The 14701-nt window shown below is 34.9% G+C and overlaps 1 long non-coding RNA gene across 1 annotated transcript; it reads left to right on the forward strand.

Annotated features, from left to right (window-relative positions):
• Nucleotides 1–3041: 3041 nt before the first annotated feature.
• On the forward strand, nucleotides 3042–5150 carry LOC141598234 (uncharacterized). The gene is made up of 3 exons (XR_012523355.1): nucleotides 3042–3167; nucleotides 3268–3374; nucleotides 4930–5150. It is a non-coding gene; the product is annotated as an uncharacterized LOC141598234 (long non-coding RNA).
• The last annotated feature ends 9551 nt before the right edge of the window (nucleotides 5151–14701 follow it).

A 14701-nucleotide genomic window follows, 5' to 3' on the forward strand; every position in this document is an offset into this window, starting at 1 on the left:
AGCGAGTAGAACAGAGATCTTAAAGCAATCCCTGCTCGTTTTGAGTTATTGGGCACGAAAAACGAGCACAAACAGAACTGGACAGACAGGAAAAAGCCGCGAAAACAGAGTGTATAACACTTTGTTTTTCGAGGGAATTCGTGTACTCTCAAGGGCAATTTGGCTTGTAAATATTTGTCTAATGTGTATAGGGATGTTGTATGGTTAATTTGGAACAAGAAACTCGAATTTTGATGGAGGTTTGAAGGGAGAACGAAGGGTTTCAAAGAAGACACACAAACTGATTCTCAGTTTGTATGTCGGTTTTGTGGAGGGTTTTTGAGAGGCAATTAGGGTTTGTTTCTGGAGTTTAAAGCTTGTAAGTGACGGCTGTATATATGGAGAACTTAGAGCCATGAATGTATGGTGAAGGGTGGGTATTTATAAGGAGTTAAAGTAGGGTAAAAGGGAGGAGAGGCAGACGGGCTCCCCTGAGCATAGCTGCTGTCCAGCAGCTTTTGGGGGGTTTTCTAGGGTTTGTATGGGGGGTTTTCTTGGTGGTTAAGCTAAGGTAATATGGGTAGGATACTAGGGTATGGGTTAGGGTTAATGGGCACGGGTTTTGGTGGTATTTGGAGCGGGTTTTGGGCTCAGGATTGAGCTGCAAAACAAGGGGGCTGTTTCGTGTTTTGCGCGGGCTGTTGGGGGTGATTTGGGACGGGATTTGGGCCATGGTTATGGGGGTTCGAACTGGGGTGGATGGGTAGAGGCTTAGGTTGGTTAGTGTACTCGATATTCGTGCCAACTCGTAAAGAAAACGGGCTCAAAAACTGAGCTAAAATCGAGCTCCAAAACGCGTGTTCAAAACGAGTTTTCTTCGCTTTTAAAATCGATTTTTCAAATTGATTAACACATTAAAATAAATGATTTTTCAAATCAAACACACTCATAAAATGATTTTTCAAATCAAATATTTATTTTATTTTCAATAAAATAAACTTAAGAAAATAAATTCAAAATCAAATAAAATAAATTGAAATCACCTTAAAAAAGACCTTAATTTAAATATCATTTAAATTAAAATACTCCGTCGACAACGATCATTCTACATCGTAAAACGAACCCAAATAATGACAATGACAACTAAATAAATACATGTGTCCTATCATCATCGGGTGTTTGTCGGGTTCTCTATAAATTCCAATATCGACGGATACGGGTATCTACAAGTACAACGCTCACTGGCTCACACGTCTTCACCCCCAAAAAGCAACCCTATCACCTATCATTCATGTAAACATGAATGCCATAGTCAGTGAGGAGTAACTCAAGGTTCTTCTAGCCACATTATATCAAAATGAACATAACAAAAAACTCAAATACGGCAAGGCATAATAAATACGGGACACAATTCACTTGAACAAATAAGCATGAGATCATTCATTTTAGAATAATAAGAGAAAGAAAGATAGAATAGCAAATGGCCATGTCATAGGCATATTTAAATAAGTGAAGTAAAGGAAAAAACATATATACGGTTAATTAATCACAAGCACGAATTCCAATGAAATATGACATATGCAACTAACCAAAAATCCAATACATTTAATACACTTAGACTAAATTTTCCCTAGGTAGGACTACAATAACAATACGGTCCTAGTCTAAACCTGGCCAGATTCTCGGAATAAATATTTTCCGATTCGACATACGGCAGAACATTGATGAGGGTGGTGCTCCTCATTTTTCCTTCATCCTTTACCCATCAAAACATTGATCAAATAGTTGATTATCACAAAATAATTCACAAAAAAATATTATACATCAAATATTATTAGTAGTAATAATATTTGTAGTAATATTAATACAAGAGTTAATACTAGTTTTATCTAGTTAATAAAATTAGTATCTTTGGATTAAATCTTGGGTGCAAACCAAAGGAGGTTTTCTACTATGGAAACTCATTTATCGTAATTTTAATTTCTAGACCCAAGATTTCGTTAAGATTTGTCCAATTTCTGTTAATTTAGTTCCATTTATGACTTCTTTATCAAGGTTTAATGTTACATTTTTAGGGATTTGACCCCAATTGGGTTTAAAAGTGAAACCTTCATTTCTATTTTGGCTTTTTGCAAAAGAAAATTTGAGTAGACTACCTTTCTCTTACTTTGATTTTAGCGTTGAACGGATGTTAGAACTAGTTATTGGAGACATTTGATAACTTGTTCTACCGCTTATCGGCGAATAGTTTTTGTTTAAAATTTGTCTCTGATTTGGAAAGATAGCGTTCTTGTGTGCACGACAAGAGCAATTCCATTCCATGAATGAGATTTACATTCTTGAAAACTCTTCATTAATGTTTTGAAGGTATTTTGGTTTTCGAATTTTACAAATGATTTGCCTTTTTACCTTATCTTTGATATGAAATGTGGATGTTCCTGCCTGATCAACAAGAGTATCACCGTTTCATTGAAAAGATACCTATATTTTCTTATGATGATATTATTAAGATGTTGTTTACTATAATTTCTCCTTCTAAGTTTCGAGGACGAAACTTTTTAAAAGGAGGGGTGATTGTAACACCCCGTAATTTCGGACCGTTATTATATTGCGAAAATAATTTATTAATCAAGTTGAATTTAAAATTAATGTATTTGAAGTAATAATAATTCAATGAAATGTAATTCTATTATATTTTGAAGTAAATTATTTAATTTGATAGTTTCAAAATGTTTAAAAATAGTTTAAACCATGTAAAAACCTTTTATATCGAAATAAGGGCATATCGGGAAAAATGGCGATTCTTTTGAAAATTGGGCAAACGATTTTGGAAATGGGTCATATGAGTACTCAATCTTCTTGTAATCTCGTGTTTAAGAATTTTGGCGTTGTCGGAATTTGCATTTGACGAACGGTTCTAATTATCGTCGAAACGAGCTAAAACCGACTAATGAAATTCCGCCACATACCCCGCTCCTTCCCTCCTTTCCACGGCACACCTCCTCTTCCTCCTTCCCATTTCTTCCTAGGACTTCTTTTGTTCTTGTTTTGTTCATCTTGACCGAAATCCACAAAGAAAAATAATCAAATAATCTTACAATCGTAATTTCATCATAACTTCTTCGTTTCTAGTCCGATTTTCGCAAAATTTATATTTTCGGAATCCTCTCTTCAAGATCTACATCCTAGTATGTTTTAATTTCAGTTTTCATTATGTTGATTTAAGATGATTTTGGGGCATAATTTCGGTTTTAGTGATTATTGTTGTGTTTTTGTTGTTTTTAATAGGTGAAGATTATGAGGATGATATAGGGGACTCCTATATAGTAGAGGATGATGGGTAGCTACTGTTTTTAGGGTTTTCTCAAGGGTTATTTGCCTTTTTCTAGCTTAAGGTAACATATTTCGAGTTACTCGACGAATTAATGTCACATTCTTTGCTTTTTGTGTGATTTTGTGTATGTTATTTGAGTGGTTTATTTCACATGTTAAAATGGGTTAAATTCATGTCTAATTCATGTCTTTTGTTAGTTTAAGTTCACATATTAGTATGGGAATGAATTGGGAATGACTAATTGATGCTTCGGACGATGTTAAACTGAACAAAAATGGAGAAATGGAGGGTTTGGGGTGGCGGCCCACTAGGCCAAAGCAGGCCCGGCAGGCCGAGGTAGGCCCACGGCGCCTTGGGGTTGGCCCGGTCGGCCCGTTGCTTGTTTCGTGGTTTTTCATGCGTTGTTTGTCATTTCGGGTGCATTAATGTTATATTTAGTATAAGTAACATATGGGTAATCTTTTGAAATGGATTATGTTAGTAGTAAATATATTGTTAATGGTAAAATTATGCTTATTTGGTAGTTGGCACATGTTAGGATAGGTTATAAAATGAAATTGTAATGAATAGGCTCAAAATGAATTTTATAGCGATAATTGTAATGATTGGATGATTATGCCGAAAACTGAGCCTTAGTCCCTTTGACTGAATCGACGTCAGTCAATTGTGTGATTGGTCACCGCGATTGAACCCGCACTGCCGCAGATGGGGTTGCGGGTAAAAATTCGGTTGGATGAATTATTGTGAAAAATGGGTAATTGGCCTTATTCTTGTTTTAGGCCATTAACTATGTTTTTATTTCACATATATTGTTGGTTGATTTGAATGGGTTCTTATGGTGTAGAAACGGCCTTAGATTCCCCGAAACCTTTAATATTGTTAATATTGCTGGAAATGGAATTGGTATTGAATACTTCTTGCAGGTTGTTGTGTTTGTCATAGATAGGCCTTTATAATCTTTGACGAGTATATGTTCACTGCTTAATAGCCTTTGTGTTCCTGACTTGGTGGGATTATATCCAAGTTGGGGCATGACCTCGTTACTTATTTTGATAGTAAGTGGTCAGCTTAAGTACTAGCCAACCCTTTGGTGGACTCCTTAGGGTACTCACTTTGTTTTAGAAAAATTGTGGGTCTTGGGTGCGGTGGTGTGTATCCGCATGTCTAGGTCTGCGCAGATTTTAGGCTAGGGTTGTGTTGTGTCATGGCCATATTTTGATAAAACCTCTGAGCCATGATACCGGTTCGATTACCTTCCCTACCTCGTGGTATAGACTCGAGTTACAGAGTGACTATTGACCGTACTAAGAACTTATGCCTGTCTTTGATATATTGTCCTTTCTTGTATGGTGATTTTATGAATTGTAATAGGTGAGATGCAAGCCGGTTACAATTGATAAAGTTTGGATTACTGCTTGTTATATGTTTCATATGATAGTTTAATTTGGTCAGTTTAGAGTTCACTTGTTGGAATATTTGATATCTAGATTATTTGTGATGTGGTTTACATGTTACGTTACATGTTACATTAAATATGACATTTCGTGGCTGGGAGGACTCGAAGTTACTCCCCACTGAATTGTGGCTTTCGTGTTTGTATAAAATGCGATTGACAGGTTGATGATGATTAGTTGGGGTCACAGACGAGCTAGTGAGCAAAAGAACCTTGGACTTAGTTTGGTTATTTTGTAGTAAACCTTTAAACATTTGGTTGTGTTTATATTTTGAAGGGACATATGTCTCCCTCTCTTACTTTGGTTTGTATCACTTTATTCTCGCGACTTTAGCATGTTATGTAAATTAGGGTGTTAGTATTTGCAGGTTTTGGCACTCTTCATTTGGAAGTGTTTGTGGTTGGTTTAGAAAGGTTTTTAAAATTACAGGTTTTATCTGGTTGAACCAATTACAAACATATCCTGTCAGTTTTTCTGTAAAATTTTACGTGTTTATTTTACTCTAAAAATGAGGGTGTCACACCTTGTCTTCGATTTGGGATGTTAGCGTTCTTGAATGCGCAACCAGAACTCTTCCGTTTCTTTGACAAGAAACTTGTGCTTTTGGAAAATTCTTCTGAGAACTTTTTGAAGGAATCCTAATTTTTATGATATCAAACCTTGTAAATCTTTTGGTTGTCGATTTCAAAAAAATAAATTCGACTTTATCTTTATAACATTTCAATTTCCATTTTCAAGTTTTGAAGACGAAACTTTTTGAAGGTGGAGTGATTGTAACACTCGCGATTTTAACTTAATGGATAATTTATTAAGATCGCTATTTAATAATACTCAATTTTATTTAGCACATAATTTATTTGGTTTTATACTTTCAAAATCGTGCTTTAATTTCATAAAAATCGATTTGGTATCTGAGTCCGAAAACCCCTTAAAAGTCGTAATATGGGTCTTCTTAGTGCAAAATTTAGTCACAAACCATATGCCTTTATTATTGAGCTAAGACAAACCTATGAACCATCTTTATGACAACAAAATCTCCTTCTTTTAGGGTTTCCCCTTTCATTTTTAGCAACTTCTCTTCATCTTCTTCCCTTGTAAAAGATGAGATTTCCACCATTAAACATTCAAAAACTCAAACCTTAAGACGGATGTCATTTCTTCGTTTCTCAACTAAATCCTATGATTTTTGTACCAATCTCCTCCTCTCCTTCTCCTCCTTATTTCTATGTAAGAAAAACCTTACCTTTCGAAATATTTAGAAAATCCATCTTTTGTGAGATGAGTTTTATAACCCATTTTATCTTAAACTTGTTTCTAGGTGGAAGCTTTAGTATTCCGGAGTAGTATTGAGTCAGAATCGAGTCTTTGAAGAGCTATAAGGTAACAGTAGTAGGTTACTCGACATTATGTCAATTTTGTGTGTTTATATGTTGTAGTATACTCATATGTGTGTTAAAGTTTGAATCTTTATATGTTTTACATGTTTATTGTTGAATAAGTTTGTATGTGAAAGCATCTTATGGTTGTTTGAGAAATTTCTAGTCTTTTGATTACATGAGTGTTTACATGGATGAATTGGGTTACTTACATGGATGAATGAGTGAGTAAACCATCTTGTCCATGCTTAATTTTTGTGTTTAATTATGCAATGAAATTGTTAGTTTGTAAACTATAGATTGAAAACAATTGGGTAAAGTTGGTTGCTTGGATATGAAAACTATTGATTTCCCTCTCAAGTATACATATGAAATTCCTTGTTAATTACATGTTATTATTCAATTGGATTGTAATGATAAGATGAGATTGATTTGGGGATAAACATGTAGTTTGTATGTGTCGTGGGACGCAGCCTATTGCGGTTTCAGCCTGACTAGTTTTCGTAAAATGGCCATAACTCCTTTGTTACTTGTATGTTTTGGGCTTATGACCTACCTTTAGAAGTGTAGAAGGATAAGCTATCACCTCCAATTGGTTTCACCTCATTTTCATGTATAGAAATTGAGTTATGATTATTTGAAGTTAACCCTTGTTGTAATCGAGTTCTAAAATTGTTATTTTGAATTGGGGTTTTGGTTTCTTCATTGGTATGCTTATTAACCTTAGTTATAATACTTGTGTATGGTGTGTTGACACTTGTTTAACATTGGAGCCCTTTATTATGTCTCATTCACATGATAAACATCGGTTTTGGGTTTTAAGCTTAAATGTGGTTCGGTTTGGGTTTGTTTACAGGGTTTGTTTACATTTTTGCCTAGTGTTTCGCATGACTTAACTCATTTCCTATCCTTTGTTTATACTATGCTTAAGTAACATTTATATATGACACATAATATTTATTCATGCTATAAATGAATGAAATGATATAGTATATTTCACTTATGGATTGTTAGTTGCTTCTTTTTATGTTTTCATCATATTTCAAGTGTGAGTGATTTATTCTAAGTAACTACTTGTAATGAGTCGTATTCTTGTGAAAATGCCATAATGCTATGCCTTTTTGCTTGACTTATATTTACGCCCTACTTGTGCTGTTCTGGCAAGTACGGGTTTGGCCCACTTGTGCTGCTCTGGCAAGTGAGTTTTATCTTAGTCTTTTCCGCCACTTTCGTGCTGTTTTGGTGATTGAGTACTAGATTTCTGTTCTGTCATCGAATCTTGGATACGGGCTTTTCTGCCGTATATCGAATCGGAAAATAATTATTCCGAGAATCTGACCAGGTTTACTCTAGGACCGTTATATTATCGTAGTTCTACCCGGGGAAAATTTAGTCTAAGAGTAGTAAATGTATTGGATTTTTGGTTTGTTGCATCTGTCACATTTCATTGGAATTCGTGCTTATGATTAACTAACCGTATCTATGTTTTTTTTTTTACTTCACTTATTTAAATATGCCTATGACATGCCAATTTCCTATTCTATCTTTCTTTATCTTATTATTCTAACATGAATGATCACATGCTTATTTGTTCAAGTGAATTGTGTCCCGTATTTATTATGCCTTGCCTTATTTGAGTTCTTTGTTATGTTCATTTTGATATAATGTGGCTGAAAGAACCTTCAGTTACTCCTCACTAACTATGGCGTTCATGTTTACATGAATGACAGGTGATAGTGTTGCTTCTTGGGGGTGAAGACGTGTGAGTTAGCGAGCATTGTACTTACAACGTTTGACCTTCCTCATTCTATTTAAAATTGTACATAGTTTTTATCATTGAGTTTTATTTAGGGATTAGGATCCCGCTCATCTTGATAAATTGTATTTTGTATAAAAGTTTTATAAAACCCAACTTTCTGGTTTGTATAGTGACTCCGCGGTTTTCAATATCAAAGTTTTTAAAACATCGCTTTTTCGGTTGCAAAGGTTGCATTTTCTTTTCATAAAAATCCAGGGGTGTCACACATCAAGTTGTCTTAACCAATATCATGTTATGATGCATTTCTAGTAACATATGAATTTAGGACAACATATTATAATGCAATGACCATTAAAATACAACTCACATGACCATTCACTCATATATATTGAAATTGAGTTGGATTAATCTAACTTTTAGCATACTCCGTAAGCAAACCAAATAATAATAATCTTCTATAAAACCGTCACCCAAAATAATATAATTAAATACATTTAATTACTAACTAATCTAATTAAATTATAATATATAATTTAATATAACTAAAGTCGAATCTTGATTCAAATACTCGCTAAAACTCGTTTCAAAACTACCCCAAACCCGGTCCAACCACTCAGTCAACTCTGAACCACCCACCACCATGGACCACCACCTAGCCACGGCGGACCATGACGCTGCCCAGTACTGGCAGCCACCACCTAGGTTGAACCTAACAACCACCGACACACGACACGAATAACACCTTCAACAACAACACACACACATAGACACGACTCCACACCTAAACACCGCCCTATCCACCACTGCACCGCACCACCGCTGCCCCACCTAGCCATGGTGGTCATGGCCTGAACCACACCCGTAGCCACCACCAAACAGTCACAACCACAACAACAACAACAATAGCAGCCGACAACGAGAACACATGACAACAACAACACTACAAACCGTCCGTACACCTCCTTTTCTACCCCTGATTTCCGACACCAAAGTCACCCAAACCACCACTCGAGACTACCACTAGATCCTCACTCCCCACGACAAGGATTATCGAAGACATCCCCAAGTAGGCCACAAAAACCAAGGTAAAAATCCGTCATAAGACGGTCACACAATAATTCTTTTCCAACTATTATACTCCGTCAAACCCAGCTATGGGTGGTCAACGGCGGTTAAATGACGGGTCAAGAGCGGTCGGGGTTGAGTCGGGTCAACGGTATAAATTAATTAAGGTATAAACTAGTATAAGGCGGTCTTATCTTACGATCCCGAGGCGGAGGGACGAAATCTTCAAGTTCCCTTTATATGTCCATGTATTATTAATATTATTCCGCCTCATACACAACTCGTAAAATAAAATATAAAATTATTTATATAATTATAAAATACAGGGTATTATAATATGTGTGTGAGGAACATTGTCCCATATCAGTAGAATAATAGTGAAGATGCTTGATTATAAGTTAGTGGGCTACTCCTCCTATCACCAATTGGTTTTACACTACTAGAAATCATCCCTTTTCCGACGGCCCTTTTCCGACCGAAGTAAAAGTAGTTGGAAGAAACATTTCCCAACCGATTCCATAGTCCTTACGACCGGTTGCAATGAAGAATTTATTGCCAAAGAATATGTGGAATGCAATAACTGAAATCAGTTTGTTTTTTCGATATTTGTGCTCTTCAACTATAATAACTACTGATATGACACGTTTAGAGAGTACTATTGCCGAGATCATTTTCAAGTTGGAAAAAAAAATTCCTCCATCATTTTTCAACTCAATGGAGCATTTACCGGTTCATTTACCTTATAAGGCAAAAGTTGGTGGTCCTGTTCAATATAGTTGGATGTATCCCTTTGAAAGATAATTAAAAATAATTTTTTTTAAACTAAGCATCCATTGGAAAAAATAATTCTGATTCTTATTATAAATGTATATTCATTCTAGGTTCCTTAACCACTTGAAACGAAAAGTGGGTAATAAAACGAGAGTTGAAGGTTCTATATGCAATGCTTATCTTACGGAAGAGATTTTAAACTTTTGTTCTCTTTATTTTGAAGAGCATATAGACACAAAATCAAAAGATTTAGGTTTAGGTATCAAAAACCACATCGATCCTAATGGTTCTACGATACCCGAACTTTTTCAAGATCACGACGGCTTCACCCCCGGTAAATGTTGTAAAAGGTTTCTAGAGGATAAAGAACTTCAACGTGCACACATCTATATCCTCAATAATTGTGAATTGTTAAATGACTATGAAAGGTAAGTGAATTTTTTTTTTCATAAATAACAATGTAATTTAAATCATTCTCGAACGACTTTCCTTACTTCCAATCCATATGGGTTTCTTTTTTTAGGGAATTTGAGAGTTTTATCATTAAACAACATTTGCATGTATAAGCGAATGACGTTTGGAATAAATTTGAAGTGGAATTCCCGGGATGGCTTCGAGAACACGTAAGTCTGTATCTCACATAATTAATACGTTTCTTGTTATCTTAATAGAGAAATAAATAATACTAAAATAAGCCCCCTCTTCAAATAGGTGCTAAAGAAGAATGAATCCAATTATTATCTGTATGCTTTGGCAATGGGTCCTTCTAGACGGATACAAACTTGGAAACGTTACTCAATTAATGGATTCAACTTTCAAAGTTATAGTAGTGACAAATAAAAAAACACAATGAACTATGGCGTTTGTGTTAGTTCTTCCGAAGAAACTCATTACTAAGGCATTTTAGATGAAGTTATTGAATTTAGTTACAACGGTAGAGTGGACGTTTATCATACAATATTGTTCAAGTGCAATTGGATGGATAATTCTGGGAATGGTATGAATATACATCCACAATATAAACTTGTTGAAGTTAATTACACGAAGAAGTATCCAAAGTACGACCCATTTGTGTTAGCTTATCAGGTTCAGCAAGTTTATTTTACTTCTTACCCATGCACGAAGAAGGATAGGAATCAATGGTGGGCAGTATTTAAGACAAAAGCAAGATCCCACATTGATGCCCCTACTGATAACCTAGCTATTTTTCAAGAGGAAGTTGTTCTTGATACTCCAATCTTGTCTACAATAGATGACGATGAAGTGAGAGATGAATGTGATTATGTAACAGAGGAAGTAGATGACGAATTTGTGCAAGAAGAAGAAGAAGAAGAATTTGTTATTTGCTTGGTTTATACCAAACTCTTTTATACCTATTGTTGTTTTTTTTTATTCAATGATTAATGACAAATAGTGTTAGTTTATTTATAAGACTACTTTGTGTTGGTTGATTATATAACAATTAGTGCACTAATAAATAAATTCAAAGTTTTTGTTTATAGTTACAATGGTAGGAAGTAGCAGAAGAAGAGGCGACCTTGACAATCAAAGAACTAGAGGAGTGGCAAATAATGAGAATGAGACTCGTCAGACGTCAGAGTCAGGGCAACCGAAGACATTTATATCACCTTCAGGCATATGGTATGGTTCATTTAAATTGCATAATAATACAATGTAATAACAATTTTCTTGTGAGTTTTGGTTAAATTTAATATTATGTTGTTTTCTTATTTAGCCTTACTAGTATATTGTATTAACAGGTTCACGGGTAATGTGGTGAAAGATGCAGTGTTTGGTGCGATTAAGTCGAAGACTAATGTTTGTTGTCCTAATTGGAGATAGACTCCAACCCATGTAAAAGAGGATTATTGGAATCACTTTAAGGTAATTTAAATATTTGTTAATACTTATTATATTTTTTTCTTTCAAATACATAACAATAGAATAATTCTACTTTATTATATGTAATTGCTGAATAATTTTGAGTATGATCCAACACATGAAGCTGAGCTGAGGATGACATTAAAAAAGAAGGTTGCATTGCATCTCAAAGACTTAGTTTGGCACGTCAAGACGAAAGATGATGACACATGGATGGCAGAAGCAGCCCGCGATGCTTTGTTGCTCAGAAAATCATCAGAGGCATTCAAGGAAAAATCAGCTCAAAGTAGTGCGAATAGGACAAAGCACGAGAAAAATTGGAAAGTGTTGGAAACCCATAATATGGGTAGAAAATCTGCTATTGAGAAAGCTGCTGAGATGGTAAATATTATTAACTAAACTTCCTTGTTAAATTTAGCGTTGTGAAGTTTGTGAATATTTAGTGTGATATTTGGTGTTTGTTGTCATGTTTTATCGTAATTTGTATGATGAAATTTGTTGTTTAACTTTAATGTTTTGAATATTATTAGTTGGTGATATTGTTGGTGGTTTAATTAATTTTTTTTTTTTTGCAGGCTAAGAATGCTGGTGGCAAGATGCCTACGGCTTTTGAATTGTTTAAGAAATTACATACACCAAAGGGGAAGCAAACAGTGGAAACAGGTAGCCCGAACAGTGTCACAGTATGTACTTCCATTATTTAGCTTATTGTAGAATTCTGTTGCCTTAGTGTGTGTCAATTAATCATGTTGGCCCTCCTAAATCATTATCATACTCGTAACGATGTTCACAAGTTTGAATAAGACAATATAGATTGTGATCTTTCTTTGACGCAGTGATAAAAATTAGAAATAAAGAAATGAGCTTTTGAAGTAGTCATATTGTTTGGACTACCTTTCAGCTGAACGGAAAGTGATATAACTCTGAGGATTTATTGTTGAGACTAAGAGATATAATTCTAGACTATTGTCAAGAAAAAGGAGATAAAAGATATCGTGATACTTCTAGGAATCCAAAGTATATTTGGCTCTAAAGACTTAACCTTTATATAGGTCTTCATATTCTGTGAACTTGTGAAGCAATATGATTATGCTCGATAGACAGCTAAGACTCGAGTTGTGCTGAACATTTATGCAGGAATGGCAGTTTGTATAGATACTATGAGCTTTTGAAAATGTTTTATTTGCAGGAATCGTTTACTAATGACATCACTGAACTTGATGCACAAGGAATTTCATACAACGAAGATGAAGTTTATTACAAATCCGCTGGTGGAAAAAAGAAAGAAAGGACAAGTATTTGGTGTTGGTAATGCTCAGTCTTTATTCTTTGGTCCAAGTGTCTCCTCTACTGCCGCATCTTCCCAATCCTACACCCCCGGAGTACTTACTCAACTCCAAACTCACCACGAGAAACTCTTGAAGGAAACGGTGGATAAGGTGAACCAAGAGAATGAGGAACGGTTGCAAAAGATAAATCAAGAGAATGAGGAATGGTTGAGCCAAATGCAATCACAAATAGAGCTTGAAATGATGCGTAAATTTGAAGAAAGATTTGTACTGCTAAGCCCTACTTCTCAAAATAACTCTACTACTCCCTCATGAAGATGGTGGTGGCACTTCGTCTTCATTTCAGTTACTTGCTTAGTTTGTTTCTAAGTTTAAGAGACTTTTTCTTATCTTTAGACTTGGATTGTTTAGATTTGAACTTGTTATTTTTGAAGTTGGAATGAATTTCTCGTGTTACATTTAACTTTTTCTATGAAAATTGAATGTTCGCTTTATTGTGGTTGACAAATTGTATTAGCATCGAATGTTGGTGTTGAAAATTTGGCGTAAAGATGCAGGTTTTAATATTAGTGAGCGGCTAAAGGGAGTATGTATTCTGTAAACTGGTTGTATAAAAGATCACACTTTCCAACTGCTTTTGGTTGCAATCTGAAATATTTCCGACCGACAATTAACTTTTGTGACCAAAATAGAGTGTTGTTTTACGGTTGCAATTGTCGTAAACTTCCGACCGATTTTTGTTGGTTGGTACTTTATTTTGTTTCCGACTGTTTTTTCAGTTGGTAAATACAAAAAAGTCATTTTGTGGTGACCTGTTAGTGACTACCTAGTGAACGGAAACGCGGTCAGAAATAGTTGTGACCGTAAAGTGGTCGGTAAAGGTGTCAGTTTGCGACCAAATATTACGACCGCAGGCAATCAGTCGGAAAATGCCAGAGGGGTTCCCGGCCATTTTATATGTGTTTGCGACCGAAATTTTCAGTCGGAAAATTGCTTTATTTTTGTAGTGAATTAGGATGAAACCTCATTTGCTTATGAGACGGTCTCATGCACCTACTTATATAAACCCGCTGCAGAGGACTCAAAAGTATTTAAATATTAGTTTTATTTTAATCGAAAATATAGGGTGTTACAAATTGCTTATTAATAACAATTTATTTTTTCTTGTTATACAGGAGCAAACAACAATCTAAAAATTCTCATGTATGATATTTTAGAAGAGAATAGTAAACAAAAGTTGATGTTCATAAAATACTTCACAAAATTTTATTTCAGACGGTCATTTTCGTCTAAAGCATTTAGGGTGAGCTATATGTGACCATTTAAGAATGGTTACATTTTTACCTAAAAGTGGGCCTTTTTAATTTGTCACATTTGACCATAAAATGGTCACATATAACCCGTTTGAAGTACTTGGACAGAATTTCTGTCTGTGGAGAAACCTACTGAAATACATTGGTTTTTGACGGGACGCCAAAATTGGACTCGGTCACCAGTAAGCATCTTCTCCATTTCCTCAAAAGAAATGGAGGTCCATTATTTATTAATGGCCCGGATATAATTTTGGATAGATTGGGTGGTTGTAAATATATTCGAGTTGAAAATAAATGGACGAAAATAAAATATGTAATATAATATGAGCATATTAGAAAAGAAATGGAGATGATCTAAATTAACAATTAGTCTCACTATAGACGGATATATCAGTTTAAAGTGAAAGACGGGTTAAATATGCTTAAAGTGGTGAAATTTTTTAGCCTTACCATACAACTTTTTTTATGCTTTAAAGTGGG

Source organism: Silene latifolia, chromosome 9 (assembly GCF_048544455.1).
Source record: "Silene latifolia isolate original U9 population chromosome 9, ASM4854445v1, whole genome shotgun sequence".
NCBI classification, from domain to species: domain Eukaryota; kingdom Viridiplantae; phylum Streptophyta; class Magnoliopsida; order Caryophyllales; family Caryophyllaceae; genus Silene; species Silene latifolia.